Genomic DNA, 17,932 nt, shown 5'->3' with positions numbered 1-17,932 from the left:
AAGGAAGTTTCTTCTCTAAAAATACCACTAAGACTACCTGAAAGCAGCAACTTAAAAGAACATGCAAATCACGTCACATGAAACTCAGCCTTAGAATTCCTTTTCTGCTTCCAGATGTGTACTCAGGGCACACAGGGCATTGATGTGGGTCTTGTAGGTGCCTTGGCAGTCAATTCCAGACAAATCAAATCTGATTTTCGTCAGGGGCAAATAGCTCTAACAACGGGCCCCTGGATGGGCTTCCTTTTAGCCCTGGGCAGGTCACAGTTAGATACCCCTTGTTAGTCACACCTTTCTCCTGTAATAGCTTGGTCCCTGTCCTCAGCACTCCTCCTTACCAGAACAGGAGTTTTCAGGCACTGGCTCATCCTCATGTCTGAACGAGGATGGTCAGAAAACATCATCATCACCAAGCAACACACACGACCCACAGCTCACTGTTAAAATGTTGGGTTTTGTGATGACATTAAGCAGATTTCCAAGGAGGAAAATGTAAGTGTTAATTCAACATTTACTGAATGACTGTCTACCTTTTGTGACCTCCCAGAAATAACTTTAATTTACTCCTAAATCTTCTGAGCCTCGGGCTTTGGATGACTTTTAGAAAGTCCTTTAATTTAGAAAGAAAAATAAAGAGAAGAAAGATTCTGAGGCAGTTACAGCTGTTAGAACACCTGAGAGATCAGTCCAGAAAGGGGTGCACATGTGCTGGCTTCTCCCTGCCATGTTCCTGCAGTGCCTGTGTGCCTACATGCATGTGCATCTGTACACATGCTTGTGGGTGTGCATGTGTGCACTCTGCAGTGCACTGTAGGTGTGCACATGTGTGGGTGCCTTTGTGGGTGTGTGCTTAGTGTGCACTATATGAATGCACTGTGGTTGTGCATGTGTGTGTGCACATGTTCTGTGGGTCCAGCACAGGTCTTCTCACAGGTTGTCCTGGTGGGTGGGTGTGTGGCATTTTGCTGCCCTGGACATCGTGTCTGCCCTTCTGTGCTAGTACCTCCTCAGTAAAGGAGGGCATTCTGGAAAGTCCTTGAGCTTCTAGATGGAAGCAAAAACCAAGAGAGAATATTTCCAGGAAAACCGTACATACACCAAGCTGTTTCATTCTTTGTTTTAAGCACGTAATCTGCAGCAGAGATAAGACAATTTTGGCCCGCATTGAACTACTGTCAGTGTTTGCAGGTGGCAAAGACAGCTGTACCATGCTAGGCATCCAGCAGGGCAGATGGCCTGGCTGGTGGAGGACAGTTGGGGGCTGGGGCCGTGTGTGGAGGGCTGGCACCTGAGCTTGCTGTGGGGGCACATGGACATGCAGAGGCTAGGGAAGGGTGGCAGAGAGAGGCAGATGCTGCGTGAGAGGCGGGGGCAGAGCCTGGGATCATGATGATGGGGTGAGGGGACTGGAAACCCATGCCCTGCTCAGCAGCCAGGAGGCAGGTGGGCCCAGGATTGCCATCCCAGGCCCCAGTGACTGGCAGTCATGTGCTCCATCCAAAGGGCCAAGGTTGAAGCCAGGCCATCACAGCCAGTCTTGTCATGCGCTACCCTAGGAGAAGGGGAAGGGGACAGTGGCTTGGCCACCCCTGTGTGCTCTTTGCCTTCTTCTGTCAAAAGTAGGGATTTGCTGGCAGGACTTAGAGACTGCCCTGAAAATCTTGTCTTTGTCTGCTCCTTGAAATGGAATTTTTAAGTTATTCATTGGTGTTTCATCATCTATTTTCATCAAAATTATATGAAACATGATGAATGTGGAGAAGATCCCTGATCTGCCAGCAGTGAAATCACGAGTAATTAAGTCTGGGGCAAAGCTCTGCAGCTCTGACCACCCTCACTTGTGCCACCTGTCAACGGGCTACACCAGGCAAAGCCCCTTGGCTGGAGAGGCAGTGGTCTTGGGTGGATTCACCCCGCATCTGTTTCCTTTCTCCTCAGCCTGCCTTCCTCGCTTTCCTCCTGGCTAAGCCAGGATCTCCTGCCACTTGGACAGGCCACACCCTGGCCATGGAAAGAGCAGCTGGCAGTGACCACCGTGTATGGACTAAGGTCCAGGAGCCCAGGACCTCCTCAGGACGGGGGTGAAGTTCTACTGAAAGTAGCCTTGAGATTTTTATGTTTTTACTTGTGACAAACTTGGGAGTGTTTTAAGTCCAAAGCAAGGCCCTCAGGCAGAACTTTCTTAAGAAATATTTCTTAGTGGTCCATCCCTCCAGTTTTAAATGATGAAATTTTAATACAAATATCAGAAAGTAGAGAATGATACTAATTATTTCTAAACAAATAAAACACAATTTATCAAGTCCAAGTGAAAATAATACACTCTTTACAAGTTAATTAAAAATTGCTCTTTGAGGAGGCTTATTTTTCAACTGCTACATTATTTCTCTTTATAAAATAAAGACTATGAAACGCATAGTGTATTTGGTGAATGTGCACAAAAGGAAAAATTATTTTCATTACAATTTTAAATACTGCAGTTTTAAAGTTATTTTAAATATATACACATATGTGTGTAAATATACTGTATGGCAGTGTGTTAACACGTGTGTGGATACATGTATTTTGTTGTCTGTGTTGTTAGGTCAGGAGGCAAAGCCAGACAGGAGTCCCTTCATGAAACATACTGAATTTTCTTTGAGTCTTCTTCGTATACTATATCTAGTTCATATATCATATCTAGTTAAATTTGGCCTCTCCTAATTATTGGGAATTTTGTCCCACTTCCATCTTGGGCAATTCAGGGAAAGTCCTGTCCTTCAAGCTCAGCAGCCAGTGTCCACTTGCAGCCTGGCAGCTGCCTGAGAAGCTGCTTCTGTGGAGGAAATGAATGTTGGGCCAATAATTGTAAATCTGAGGTTTTGGTCCAGTAAACACTAATTTATAGTTCCTTGGAGCAAAATGAGTGAAATTAGAAATCAAGGAGATGGCCCCTTTGGGAAATTATTGGCAAGGATTTTGGAGGGCATTTTCCTGGTGATTTCAGGACAGAGAACCATTCTCTTTGGGTTCCTTTCTTGATGGGAAAGACTGATGGGGTATTTTATTGGCCAGGGAGCAGGGGATCTCATGAAGAGTTCACCCTGTCTGTGGATTTGACCCCTCTGTACCTGTGACCTGTCTGTGTGTTTAACCCTGAACATGGTCTGTAACCTGCCAGGAGTGACCATCAAGGAAAGGCATGCCCCAGCTATTCTATTCCTTTCTTCATTTTTACCAAAAGAGCCACATCCCAGTACCAGGGAACTCCACCTAGGAAGTCCCCGGGTGGCACAGTTTCTTAACCCTGTTCCCTGTCCCCTGTGCAATGGAGACTTCCCGTCTGCCTTTAAAGAGAATTCAGGAATAGCATAGAGAGATTGAGAAATCCTAATCTGACCTGACATTTTTTAAGAAAAAGAATTAAGTGCCGATTCTTTATAATCATCAAAATGAAGGTGAAATTCGGCTTGATGAAGTGTTTCTGTATTTTTGCTTGTTTGTCTTTTTGCTTTTTCTTGGGCCACTCCCATGGCACATGGAGGCACATGGAGGCACATGGCACAAGCCAGGGGTTGAATCGGAGCTGTAGCCACCGGCCTACACCAGAGCCACAGCAATGTGGGATACGAGCCATGTCTGCAACCTACACCACAGCTCATGGCAATGCTGGATCCTTAACCCACTGAGCAAGGCCAGGGACCGAACCTGAAACCTCATGGTTCCTAGTCAGATTTGTTAACCACTGTGCCCCAGTGGGAACTCCTTGATGAAGTGTTTCTATAGGACTGTCAAACAGGGCTTTGTGGGAAGGTGGAGCTGGCCAGCACCCTGCACTACCCAGGGCAGCAGCCTTGGCCACACATGGCTCCTGAGTGCCTGATGAGGTCACTGTGGCTGAGGAAACTCATGGTTTACTGTCTTAATTCAGATTTCAACAGCCACACATGTGGAATGGATACCTGTGCTGGACAGAGCTGTGTAGAACCCTAGGCATCCCTCATGGCATTCTCTGTATGCACAGTGCTCCTACATTTCAGTCACACTCAGGAAGATTTTATTCCTACAACTGACGAGTTTATGACTTTTTTATCATCTGTGCCCTCAACAGTTTTGTTATATTGTTAAACCATTGTTTATTGTTTATTGTTAAACCATTTATATTGTTAATCCTTTTCTAGGTACATACTGGCCTCATTTTAAATTTGATGCCATTTGTAGGCAGATTAAAAAGAAATATTTTAAGTTTCATAGTGTTTTTGCAGAATAGAATATTTGCATGTTGCCTGGACACCTCACTGTTTGGAACCATTCAGGCAGCATTTAATACAAGGCAGTGGAGAGTCTCTGTTATTTTATTTTAAATGTGTATTCAACTTCATTGCTTTCCAACTGTAGGGAAATTCAACTCTGGTGAGGCAGGTGTAAGCGGAGAGGCCCTCAGTCCACCTCCACCAGTGACTAAACAAGCCTGGCTTATGATTATAGGTGCACTATTAAAACTCAGGGGTCCAACTCCTGAGAAACCTGCTCACCACCAGTACCTTGAATTTTCTCTGTCAGCCTCACTTATGCCAGTCCTCAGCCCTCTTGACGTGTCTGCTAAGCTAGGTGGCCCCCAGCATGTCACTTGTCCCCATTACTATTAGTGTCTGGATCCTGAAGATGCCAGCATAACACACAGTTCACAGTCCAGGATTCAAATCAGTGATTTGTTTTAGCTCATTTCCAACCCCAGGGCCACAGAGAACAGCTCCCTCTCAGTCTTCTGTGGCTGCACACACTCCCTGCATCCCCCTCCCTCTTCTCTGCCCTCCCAGACATGGGAAGGTGGCTTCTCAGTCCCCCCATGCTGCTGCTTCATCGATCCTCCTGTGGTCAGTGGTGAGGGAGCTCTATTACACCCTCTCCTTCTGTTTCATGAATCGTTTTGCAGTGAGTGCTCACCACTGGCACATATGTAAGGGGAGCTTTAAGCTGGGGAGAGTGAGCTCTAAAAAAAAAAAAAAAAAACAGGACATTTATTGCATGACTTATTGGAAATAAAGCTGATATAAGCTCAAAAAATTGAGAAAGCGGCAAAGAAAAATTATGTGTAGCCTCACCTTCTAATAAATGTTAAGTTCTTTATCAATCACATCTACTGAGCACCTTGAAGCCTGATTTTTGATGTAGGTTATGGAATCTTATTTTTAATAGCTGCATGTTTCTGGGGGAGTGTTCCTGTAACTTCCCTCTCAACCTAGAACAGCAAGTGCTCACCAGGAAAGCAGGCAGCCAACGTGTGCACCATGGCAGAGTCTCCATCCGCAAGCTGACCACTCAGCATGGTGGGGGGAATCACAGACTGGGCAGCTCTGTGAGGTGACAGGACCTGCACACACATAGCTCTTTTATATACCCAACAACTCATACCCAAGCTTGAAACAGGACAGCAGGCCAAGGTAGGTGTTGTCCCCTGTAATTTGCAGTGCCCCCATGTGGGAGAGGGAGACTGCTCTTCACTCCTGCAACCCCCCCATCGCCCCCTGCCTGATCATTGGGGCAACAGCAGGAGCACAATGCCACAGGATTGCAGGGATCCCAGGGAACCAGAGGTAGGGAAGCTAGGGAAGCTTCCAGAATCTGAGCCAGAGCTCCAGGGGTCAGTCCGAGTCAGGGCTCACAGGGCCGGACAGGACTCCGAGTCACACTCCCAGGGACAGCTTGAGGGATTGCAGAGGGGCAGGAAGGCTGGTGGGGAAGCCTGGGGACTGTCCAGATTGAACGTGGTGGGGGTACTGTTAGCAGAGTGTGGGGGTCCTTTGGAGGAAGGCAGTGTGGGGCATGGGAGGGGTGGTTGTGGGGCATCGCACCCCCTAAAGTTGCCCCCAACATTTGGCATCTTGGGAAGTGAGGAGGGGTCTGTGGGGGAGATGGGCCTGAGGAGAGGGCCCAGTGAGCATGGGGAGGTCAGGGAGGTGGGGCCTGAGCACACAGGTGGTGATTAAAGTGGCAGGACTAGAGGCAGAGTGAAACCACAAAGCCTGGGGTCTCCTGCTGCAGCCCAGTGGGAGGCCAGGATAACCTGGTCACTTCCTGGAAATGGAAATTTCTGCAGAAACTCTGAGTCCTTTCACAGACTTTCCCTGCAGCAGGCCCCTCCCATTCCTTCCCAACAGGATGGCCGCAGGAAGGGCAGCCATGTGGAGCCCAGCCCTCCCTTGTGAAGGGCACAGATCTGGCCATGGGCCTGGAAGGGTTCAGCAAATGTAAAGATGCTGGCTCCAGGTGGAGGGAGGCTCTAGCGGGTGGTACACTCTGGCTGTCAGCTTTTGTAGCAACAGAGCCACTGGAGTCAAGACGTGGTGCACACAGCCAGGTTCTGCTGCTCAATATGTGCTGCGCCTCTGGCACCAGGCCACGGGATTCTGAATGCAAAAGGGAGAGACCAGCATTGTTGGCATGGCTGGGGAGCTGGGGCAGAAGCCTGGCTGCCCCCTGCCATGAGCCTGAGACCAATGCCCAGCTTCCTTCTGGGCAGCAGCCAGCATGGCTGGAGTTCAGCAGGCTTGGAGACCAAGCAGGATCACAAGAGTGTGAGAAGGAAACAGATCTGTCTTCCCTGACGTCAGAGCACCTGGTCTGCATGGAAGAGGGACCACGGCCCCTTTAAGGTCCCCTGAGTGCTGTGGAAGGTAGAGCTTGGATCTTCCATTTATAACCACTCCACCTTTAAACACCATGAGAAGGAAATGACTTCTACCAGTTTTAAGGCCCTGCTGCTGTGGGAGGCAATGGGACATGACCCCCCCTGCTTCACTGAGGGAACCCGGGGGCTGCCTGGCCCCCCTCCCTGCGCACAGCTTCCCTCTGGAGGGGCATATCTCCTCTCCTGGTCCCCCCACCACCCATCTCCCCCACCCACCCCCAGCCAGCTCATTTCGCCCTCCTGCACCTGAGCTGTTTAGTAGATTGGAGATGTTCCTACCTGCCGAGGGTTTCAGTTAGTACATTTTCAGGCCACAGAGCGCTGATATGTTATCTTCACCAGCGTTTCTGACTCCCCAGGAATATCCACGGCCCTCTCCAGTATTGTTTGATGGTTTTTGTTAAACCATGTTGTCAGCTCTGCCTCACCAAGCAGGCCTGGCCCAGCAGGTTGGGCTCACTGGGCTCCTGCTGGACCTGGGCTCAGGGAGGCTGGGCCCAGGGTGTGCATACCCGAGAGGGGCCTGTTTCACACCACCACTAGACACATCCTTAGGTGAATTTAATTGAACTCTCATTTTTATCAATTCTGGCCGTTCCAAAGGGGGGCCTGTTTTGGCTCAACCCCACCTCCTGTCAGAATGAGCCCAGGTGACTGAGTGGGCTTTGTAATTACTCACCATCTCAGCTATCTCTCAAAAAAAAAAAAAAAAAAAAAGTGGAGTTCCCGTCGTGGTGCAGTGGTTAACGAATCCGACTAGGAACCATGAGGTTGCAGGTTCGGTCCCTGCCCTTGCTCAGTGGGTTGACGATCCGGCGTTGCCGTGAGCTGTGGTGTAGGTTGCAGACGCGGCTCGGATCCCGCGGTGCTGTGGCTCTGGCGTAGGCCGGTGGCTACAGCTCCGATTCAACCCCTAGCCTGGGAACCTCCATATGCCACGGGAGCGGCCCAAGAAATAGCAACAACAACAACTACAACAACAAAAGACAAAAAGACAAAAACAAAACAAACAAAAAACAAACAAAAAAGGCGAACAAATTATTTTTATTTATTTATATGTTTCTATCATTATTTCTCACAACACATTATTTTATTCCAAGGGACTTGGAGAATGGATTTGTGGTTGCCAGGCGAGGGGGAGGGAGTGGTAACTTGAGTCAATGAATGCAAACTATTTCTAATGGAATGGATTTACAATGAAATTATGCTGTGTAGAAAATCACTTTTAAAATTAGCGAACAAAACTGTCCATCAACCCATCAAAGTAACATCAAATCTAATCCCCCAATTACTAAATCCAGTATCTTCTCCTCACATTATGAAATCTAAAATATTTTTCCAAACAACTGGCATTTTTGATCACATTTTCTTATGATATTTTCGTTGTTTTTCACAAAACGTGGTGTGTGTGACTGTGTATGTCTGTGTGTGGCTGAGTGTGTGCGCGTGTGTGACTGTGTGTGTGAGAAATTCTGGGGCAACCATGTATCACAAAACCCCTCTCTGCACCATGTGCACTCGGCCTAGGGTCCTTTCCGTTGCCCTGATGGGGTTCAGGGAAGGTGGACGCAGGTTTTGGTCTGTGGCTATGAGAAAGGAAAATCCTTGCGAGGTCTGAGAGTATGGGGGAGTGTTGTGGGTGCAAAGAAAGAAGTGTAGACTGGGGATACAGGGCGAGGGATGGAATGTGTGTGGGGCACTGGAGGTGTGCTTGGGAGAGGCAGGCCCAGAAGGCGGGCGAGCAAGGCCCAGGCGAGGCCAAAGGGCGAGGGCCAGGGCCGGGCCGGGAGGCGAGCGGGAGCCCAAAAGGAGGGGCCCAGCCCTGCGGCCCACGGCAGGTCGCAGGTTCGCGGTCGAGCCCCGGTCGCAGGAGAAGCAAGGCTGCGGAGGTAGGTGGGGAGCCACACGGGCAGGCCGCGGCCTCGGCTGCCCAGAGGCCCTCAAATGGAGTCCGGCGGCTGACAGCACAGGCCATCTGCTGCGAGCGCCACCTGGTGGGCTGCCAGGGCATGGGAGCGCGGCGCGCGGGCACGGGGCTGGGGAAAGGGTGGCGCGGTGTGGGGCCAGTGCCTACGGGCCCCACGCTGGGATTCTCCCGCCCGGCCCTGGGGCCCGGCCGGCCTGGCCCCTGGCCCCCGCGGCTCCCCGGCTCCCGGGCCTGCCCTTCCTCCCCTGTGCACGGGCGCTCCTGTCCTCGGGGGACGGCGATCCTACGCCGTCCTGCCTAGGCCTCGGTCATGCTCAGCCCACGGCGGGCTCCTGGCAAGCCCTGGGTCCGAGCTGCAGGAGCATGGGGCAGAGGCTGGCGACCAGAACCACGGGGGTGGGGTTGGATGGGGTGGGGAGGGGTGGGAACGGGCGGCAGGGCATCCGGCCTTGGTGCGTTGGTGTCTGGTGCAGCAGAGACGGGGCCCCCGAGCACAACAAGGAGCCCCACCGAGAGCCCAGCGGACCTGGGCCCCTGCCGCCCCCCGCCCCCACCCCCCCTCCACCCCACCCCACCCAGGCCGGGCTCTCCAGGGAGGGTCCGACCTGGCCCGAAGCATGCAAGATGCTGCTTGGTGCACAGGGGTTGCCCAGGACGGTCCACGCTGCGGGCTGTGTCATCCCAGCAGCCCCAGAGGGGCGAGGATTCCGCCCCCTTGGAGGAGCGCCCCAGGCTTGCGAGAGAAGGAGGGCCCCGGGAAAGCCGAGGTTCTCCAAGCAGGAGGCGGCAGGTGGCGGCCCGAGGCCAGGGAGGGAGGGGAGCCCTCAGTTCCATTAAGTGCTGGCACGGGCTCCTGGGCGAAAACCCACCCAAGGCCTTGGGGGAAGTGCGAGGGCTTGGCTGGGCCCCGGAAGCCAAGGGGCCGCCGAGGGCAGGGTGCAGAGCATGGCAGGGCACGGCTCCCACCACACACCCCCACCCCGACCCCCAACGCCACCGCGCTCCCCCCCACCCGCACTGGCTCTCGCAGGCCCAGGCAGGGGCACTGCCTTGGGCCCTCCGATCCATGGGGGGCACGGAGGCCGTGAAGCAGGGAGAGCAGCATACCACACCCCGCGGAGAAGGACCTTGCCAATGCGGGCCCCAGGACAGGGCCCGGGTCCGGGGGGCGGGGGGGGGGGGTCCGTGGAAGCAGCAGGCCCCACCGGCTGGCCCTCCCTGCCTCCGTCTGGCATGGGAAGATCAGTGTCCACGGACGCCTGCGGAGCTGAGCCCGGGAGGATGGTGCCTCGCCCCTAGGCTCCAGGCTTCAGCGCAAGGGCGGCGGCTAGGCTTTGGAATTCGTCCCTGGCACCGGCCCTGGCAGGGGTCCCCGGGCAGCGGCCAGAGGGTGACAGGCCTGAGCCCCAGGCACGCCACCGCAGGAGAGGCAAGAACCGGCCGGCTCTGTCCCCAACACGGACGGCTGCCTTGGACCCGGCGGTGGCAGAGCACGAGCCGGGTGGTCTCCTGGGGTGAGTGGCTTGGCCAAGACAGACCTTCTCAGGCTTAGGCCTCAAGGCACGTGGCCTCAAGGCGTCTGACAGGGAGCGGTGGGTGGGTGGGTGACGGTGGTGTGCGTGTGTGCCTGTTCCTGTGCCTGTGCACGTGTGAGTGTGTGTGCGTGTGTGTGTGTGTGCGCAGTTCTGGGGCAACCGTGCGTCAGACAAGCCCTCCCTGCAGCATGCCCCCCCACCCCCACCCCGCTCGGCTCCTCTCCACTGAGGTGGCGGGGCTTAGGGAAGGTGGAGGCAGCTGTTGGTCTGTGGCTCTGAGGCCAGAGGGAGCCTTGCAAGGTCCGAGAGTGTGGATGAGTGTTGCGGGTGGTGAGGAGGAGCGAGGGTGTGAGTGGGGGTGCGGGGCACGGGAGGTGTGCTTGGGAGAGGCAGGCCCAGAAGGCGGGCGAGCAAGGCCCAGGCGAGGCCAAAGGGCGAGGGCCAGGGCCGGGCGCGGGAGGCGAGCGGGAGCCCAAAAGGAGGGGCCCACCCCTGCGGCCCACGGAAGGTGGCAGACTCGCTGTTGAGCCATGGTCACTGGAGAAGCAACGCTGTGGAGGTAGGTTGGGAGCCACACGGGTAGGTAACGGCCTCGGCTACCTAGTTGCACTCTAATGCAGTCTTAATCAGTTACTTTGCCCCTTTATTCTTTCCCTCTCATATCTTTCTGCCTATTTACCTACCTACCTACTTATACATCCATCTATCTCCCTCTCTGCCTATCTACTGTCTGTGTAACCATCCTTACAGTTCTATTTCCCTGCAGAAGCATTACTAATACTTGTCACTCATAGACTGGGAAACAGGGAACTACCTTTATGAATACATTTCAAAGGGGGTAGGTCATAGGTTCTTAAGGAAGACATTCTTGATTTTAAATCATCCCAGACAAGGGGCTTTTAAATAGTGTAACTCTAAAAACACCAAAAAATAAATAAGAATGGCAAGTTTTCCTAGAGTGAATGCTCCAACATATAGCAGATTAGGGACCTGGCAGGAGGAAAACAGTCTAAAATTTGGTCAAGGTGAGGAAACATTGATGCTTTCTTGGTCACTAGATATGACAATGAAATTTTACATAATAGTTTAAAGTTTTTCCATAGATCTCTAATAAAGCATGTTGTATTCATCAATAAAAATGTGCTAATTTTTCTGCATGTTTGACTTACCTCATTTTTCTTGAGTAAATTTCAAAATGTATATTTTTTTAATTGTCCTTTATTTTTAGTTTATTTGTAGTTAACACCAGTCAGTTTATCCACTGAAAGTAATATGCTTCAATTTATTATGTGGCTCAAATTTTATTAGTGTTTCTTCATACTTATATATCTTATATATCTTACTTGTATACTTATATATAGATCTTTTTCCTGCTGTAGTTTACTGGTTTCACTATGTTTTACAGCATTAATGTAGAGAAAATTGGAAATTTACTCTTGTCTTTAACAGCTGAGTGTACATTGATACATATTTATGACATATGCAAAATGTTTGTTGCATCAAACTGAATGTGCCACTCTAAAAACTGCAATGAAATTGTGAATTTCTAAAAGAACAGTATAATCAAATGCATTGTACTCTGTGACTCACTTGAGTTATTCATCAGATTCTTTGGAAACTTCATGGTTGTAAAAGTTCCATAGTCTAAAATTGTGTTTGATTTTATTCAAGATCCCTAAGCTGATTGTTAAATGTTTATGTAAAGAAAGGAAAAATACAGTTTTGTTAGCCTGTATTATTGCTTTCATATCCCACTCTAGAATTAGAAAATTTGTGTTATGTGTATCATATTTCACAGATATAAATTATTTTTAAAAGTTGACATATTGAGTTCCTTCTATATGTAGGTATTGGAAATATAACTAGAATAGCTCCAGCTTTTATGAGACTCAACATGTTAAAGGGCCTGAGTTGACTAAGGTTAATTTCTAAATAATTAAAATTAATCACCAACAATTTTTTGTTGAAAATAACCTTTGAGATTCTGAGAAATCAGATAAGAAAATCAACTTCAGGACTCTGATTTTATCATGTTTATAAACTAAGGATTCAATGAAAAAGATTAGCTTGAGCTCATGTTTTAATAACAGTATTCATAGTGCAGCTTTGATATTTGCCTTTCTGAAGTATGGGCTCTTTCATCTTGTTTTAATTTGTATTAGATTTCTAGTCATCATGTTTAAGCTTTCTGCCTTAATCATGGCCCTTTGCTTTCCCAATTTCTTTAATTTTGTTAGATCCCAAATGCTTTATTGAGCTCCGTATTCTGACTAGTCTTATACACATAGCAAAAATGAAACTTTGTACCAGTGTGTATATTGGTACACATTCACCCACTTAACAAGTACTGCCATCATTGGGTAGGGTGACTGGTCCCAAATAAGTCAGGGAAAGATGGGTGAGAATAAGAAACTGATGAAGTTTAATTGCATAAGAAGTCACTTTTTAAAAATTAAGTATTACCATATTCTAAATAGAATACTTCACAATTACCTTTTTAATGTCTAAAAGTAGTTGTATTCAGTTATCAAAAACTTAACAATGTATATCTCATGCTATGCTAAGTGATTTACAGACATGACTTAATTTATCCCTCATAAGTAATATTTATAAATATATGAATTCATTTATGTATGAATTCAAATGTCACTTATACACACATTTATGTATGGATTCAAATATCATTCGTACACACATCAATTAATACACATACAGATTATGTTTTTAATTTGCTTTTTTGTTTGCTTTTTTGACAAGTTGTTTAAATTACTTGTTACAAAAATGGGACACTAGGGAGTTCCCATCGTGACTCAGTGGTAACGAACCTGACTAGTATCCATGAGGATGCAGGTTCCATCCCTGGCCTTGTTCAGTGGGTTAAGGATCCCATGTGACTGTGGCTGTGGTGTAGGCCAGCAGCTACAACTCCCATTCGACCCCTAGCCTGGGAACTTCCATATGCCATGAGTGTGGCCCTAAAAAAGGCAAAAAAAAGGAAAAGGAAAAGGAAAGTGGAATAATACTACATATCTCATATGGTTGCTATAGGGATTAGAGATAATGTAAGAAAATTGACTGTCCCTGTGCCTGGCACATGAGTAGGGCCTAGAAATTAGCCTCTGGGAATAGGATTTCTGAGATAGTGAAGCAAGTGGGTGCAATATCTCCTCTCCACAAAATAACAATAAAGGCAAAATGTTTTGTTATACTGGAAATTGACTAAAGGAATACATCTAATTGGAAAGTGATTGTATGTGGAAAATTATGTGATTTTGAATAAGAACAGTAGAGGCCTGTGGTGTGTTGCCTGGGGCTGCTCCCCATCTCTGCCTCAGCCTGGCCAGCACAGTTGTTCTGTCAGGGTAGAGTAAGACTTGAAAAAGGTGGGTTTACTGCCAAATGGGCTGACTTCATTTGGAACCAAACATGTAAAAATATCATGCCTGGAAGCATCAGTGACAGTAGAGACCTAGGTGGCAAATGAATGGGCCAACTAGCAACTCAGCTGGCTGAAAGTTGCTCTGTTGGTAGGGGCACCTAACTGACTGAAAGACTGGCCTGAAATATGTTTAGGATATGGAAGAAATAAGGCAGCCATAATGGGCGTGGACAGACTCTCCATATATCTGTTTAGGATGACTTTAAAACTGATTTATCTTTGAATATCCATCCTGTAGCAGGAGATAGATGGGTTCCACGCTACCCTTTGGACAGACAACTTCAAGTTAGAGATTATAACAGGAGCAAGGAGAAACTGCATCCTGCTTGGATAAAAGATAGAGACCATCTACTTCTCGTTCTTGAGGTCAAGGAGACCTTAGGAATGGACCTATATACTCAAAGAAATGTTCCTCAGGGGTCAGAGAAGGGAAGGGCCCCAGACCTTATTACATTCTGTCATCTTTTGGAATGTAAATAATTTGTAATTAGGGCTTTCTTTTGGTCTTTTTTTTTAGGGCCCCACCCTCCATCTGCAGCATATGGAAGTTCCCAGGTTAGGGGTGAAATCAGAGCTGTAGCCACAGGCCTACACCCCAGTCACAGCAACACAGGATCCAGGCAGCATCTGCAAACTCCACCACAGCCCACAGCAGTGCTGCAGCCACTGGCCTACACCCCAGTCACAGCAACACAGGATCCAGGCAGCATCTGCAAACTCCACCACAGCAGTGCTGTAGTCACTGGCCTACACCCCAGTCACAGCAACACAGGATCCAGGCAGCATCTGCAATCTACACCACAGCCCACAGCAGTGCTGGATCCTTAACCCACTGAGCGAGGCTAGGGATCACACCCATCCTCGTGGATACTAGTTGTACTTTTTACCACTCCATAATTTCTAAAACTCGTTTTGGAACTCCATAATTTCTAAAACTAGTTTTGGAAACTCTCTAAATCATGTGAGTTATGGGCCTTCAATCCAAACACTTGAAATTAAATAATGTTTAAACAGAGTTTAATGTGAATATTCAGAGTTTTATTTTATTTCCTTAGCATCTCTAAATCTTTTCAGAAAATTAGTAATCAAAGGTTTACCCTTAGTTCTTTCATTTATTTTTGCCATGGTTAGAGTAGACAGATTGAATCACAAGAGGACTATCTATGACAATATACAAATTTTGAATATAAATTCAATCTATATGGATACAAAGTAAATTAACATCTTGGGGAAGAGGGAATTTATATAAAATCCAGTATATCACAACATAAGATCAAGATTGAAAATGCAAAATAGTGTATAAATTGATGATTACTTTATAGCTTGAGAATAAATTACGAGCTTTAATTTTTATATTTTTGGGGAATGATACAATGGTTAACCTATAGGGTTGCCAGATAAAATATAGGCTATCTAGTTAAATATAAATTTCAGAGAAGCAACTAATATCTTTGTTTCCCCAAAGCATTCACGGTGCATACTTATACTAAAATTAACAAAAAAGAGGTGCTAATGTGAAATTCAATTTTCACCAAATATTCTATATATTTTTTCCCTGTAATCTGGCAAATCTCTATTCCCTGCCCTGTTGTGTGTGTGCATTTACACTTGAATAGCTCAGGTACTGAGTGGTTCCTTTACCTCTGAGTAGCAGGTACTCTACTGTAAAGCCTCAGGGACAGCATCGCCATACACAGGTCTGATTCCATTTGCCTCCCCTTCTCTAAACCCCATGTCAATTTAATTTAATCTTCCTGTCTTCTATATCTATGGGAGTAATGGTAGACTGGGATTTTCTGAGTCAAAGAGAAAAGTTCTTCCTTCAAACTTCATACCTGGACTTAATACTTTTTCCTAAAGATGTATGTGATCTGAATTAATTGTCATAACATTTTAGTGTTATAACTATTTTCCTGTTCTAAAAGTCAGTGCAGCTTCTACTTTTTTTAAATTTACCTATCTCATTGAGTTGGGTCATGGCCACATATGAATATGGAAAAAGCAAGAGGGAGGACTAGTGGATTTTGTTTCAGAATATTTAATTATTTTCATATATTAAACATTAATATGTGCCAAAAACTAAGTGACATATTTTATATATGTAATCATAGTTCGGCTTCCTGAAGTAAGTATTATTTCCACTTTAGAGAGGAGGATTTGAGACATTAGATACATTGCCCAAGGGCACATTTGTAATAATGGTTTTGATACATGAAACGAAGTCATCTAACTGTATGGCTCTTGTTTTATTTTTTCACACCATGCTGCATACATTGTAATCTTGACTTACTTAAGTATAAAGGCATCTGAAAAATGAGAGCATTAATTATAATAAATAAGATATTTCAAGGTTGAAAATTATAATTTAGGCTTTAACAATCTGCTCTGATTTTATTTTCAGAAAACAAAGTTTAAGTCACTATGTAATAACAGAAACTAGTCAGAAACTATACAAGTTTCTATAATTGAAAAGAGATATCACATTAGGAGAAAGTATAATAATGAGTCAATGGTAGCTGAAACAAAGAAATACTGTGAGTATTGAGGGGACCGCCTTATTAGTGATTTCGTTTAAATTTCATCACTACTATAGTGTTTAGCACTCTAGAAAAATAAAAATTACATATTTTGGTGTTACCAGCTCTCTTCTGTGAATTACAGTCACACCACATCATAACAATGGGCTGTTAAATTTGGCATGTAAAGGCTCTTTAACATAAAGGGGAATCAATCTATTATAAAACCAAAGGTCTAGAAGTATGGTTGCACATCATCAAATTAAAACCCTCTTTGAAATTTCTGGGATGGTGAACACATGGAGCTTTGGGGGAGAAGGGCAGCCTGGAAAGAATGCGGAAGCTCAGAGCCCCTACCTTGCCCTCTGCCTCTCTTCACCTGACTGTTCCTGAGTTTCCTCTTTTGTTATAAGCCAGTGGTCTCACATTTATGGGGACGTAAGACCATGGGCCTTGATGTAAAGGACAAAGTTAGTGCCTTTAATCTGCACCCAGGGAATTCTCCATCCTGCACAGGCTGAGCCCAGAGAAGACTGGAAAATGGAAAAGAGAGCTAGGGGAAAATGTGCCATGAGTGGTCCTGCAACTGTAAGTTGGGGGAAGTAGTGACTTTGATCCACATAGGCCAGTAGGGCAGGGATTAAGATGGCAGAATAGAGGGACTAGAGCTCAACTTCTGTCCTCAAAACAACAAAATTCACAACTAAAGGCTGAGCAATCTTCAACCAAATGGAGTAGAAACCTTCAAAAAGATATCCTACTCCAGGAGACAAAAGGAAGCCTCATCAAGAGGTAGGAAGGACGATTGATTATGTGATATAAGCAACCCCATTCCTCCTGGGTGGGAAGCCCCACAGACTGGAAACTAACTGGTTCACAGAGACTCACCTACAGGAGTGAGAGTTCTGGGCCCCACATCAAACTCCCACCTGTGGGGGTCTGGCACTGGGAGAAAGAGCCCCCGGAGCATCTGGCATTGAAGGCCAGTGGGGCTTTTGTGCAGGAGCTCCACAGGACAGGGGGAAACAGAGGCCCCATTTTTAAAAGGTGCACACAGGTTTTCACGTGCACTGGGTCCCAGGGAAAAGCAAAGTCTCCATAGGGATATCGGTCAAACCTGACTTCAGTTTTTGGAGGCCATCCTGGGAAAACAGGGGTGAATGTGGCTTGTTGTGAAGGAAGGACATTGAAAGCAAAGCTATCTGGAATATCCAGCAGTGCGCCTTTCTCTGGAGGTGGCCATTTTGGGAAAATCTTGCCCAAGCTGTCAGTAAGCTCTGAGAAGCCCCAGGGCAAACAACAATCCAGGTGGGATTAGAGCCCTGCCCCTCAGTAAAGAGCCCGCCTAAAGACCCCTCAGGCACACAGCTACCTCTAATCCCATCCAGAGACAAAGCCCAACTCACCAGAGGGATAGGAATCAGCTCCACCTACCAGAGGGCATGTATCAGTACCTCCCATCAGGAAGCCTACAGCAAGCCCCCATACCAACTTCAGCCACAAGGGGGGAAGACACCAGAAGTAAGAGAGGCTACAACTCTATCATCTGTAAAAAGGTCACCACACCAAAAAACCTATAAAAATGAAAAGGCAGAGAACTCTAACTCAGATGAGGGAGAAAGGAAAAACCCCAGGAAATCAGCTAAGTGATGAGGAGATTCTCAGCCTCTAGGAAAAAGACTTCAGATTGTTGATGCTGAAGATGATGCAAGACATTGGAAATAAACTGGAGGCAAAGATGGATAACTTACAGGAAACACTGAATAAAGAGATACAAGATATAAAACTTAAGAAGAGATGCAAAATGCAACAACTGAAATAAAAAATTCATTACAAGCAGCCAAC

The sequence above is a fragment of the Phacochoerus africanus genome, chromosome 5 (genome assembly GCF_016906955.1).
Source record: "Phacochoerus africanus isolate WHEZ1 chromosome 5, ROS_Pafr_v1, whole genome shotgun sequence".
Lineage (NCBI taxonomy): Eukaryota > Metazoa > Chordata > Mammalia > Artiodactyla > Suidae > Phacochoerus > Phacochoerus africanus.
This window is presented reverse-complemented; position numbering follows the sequence as displayed.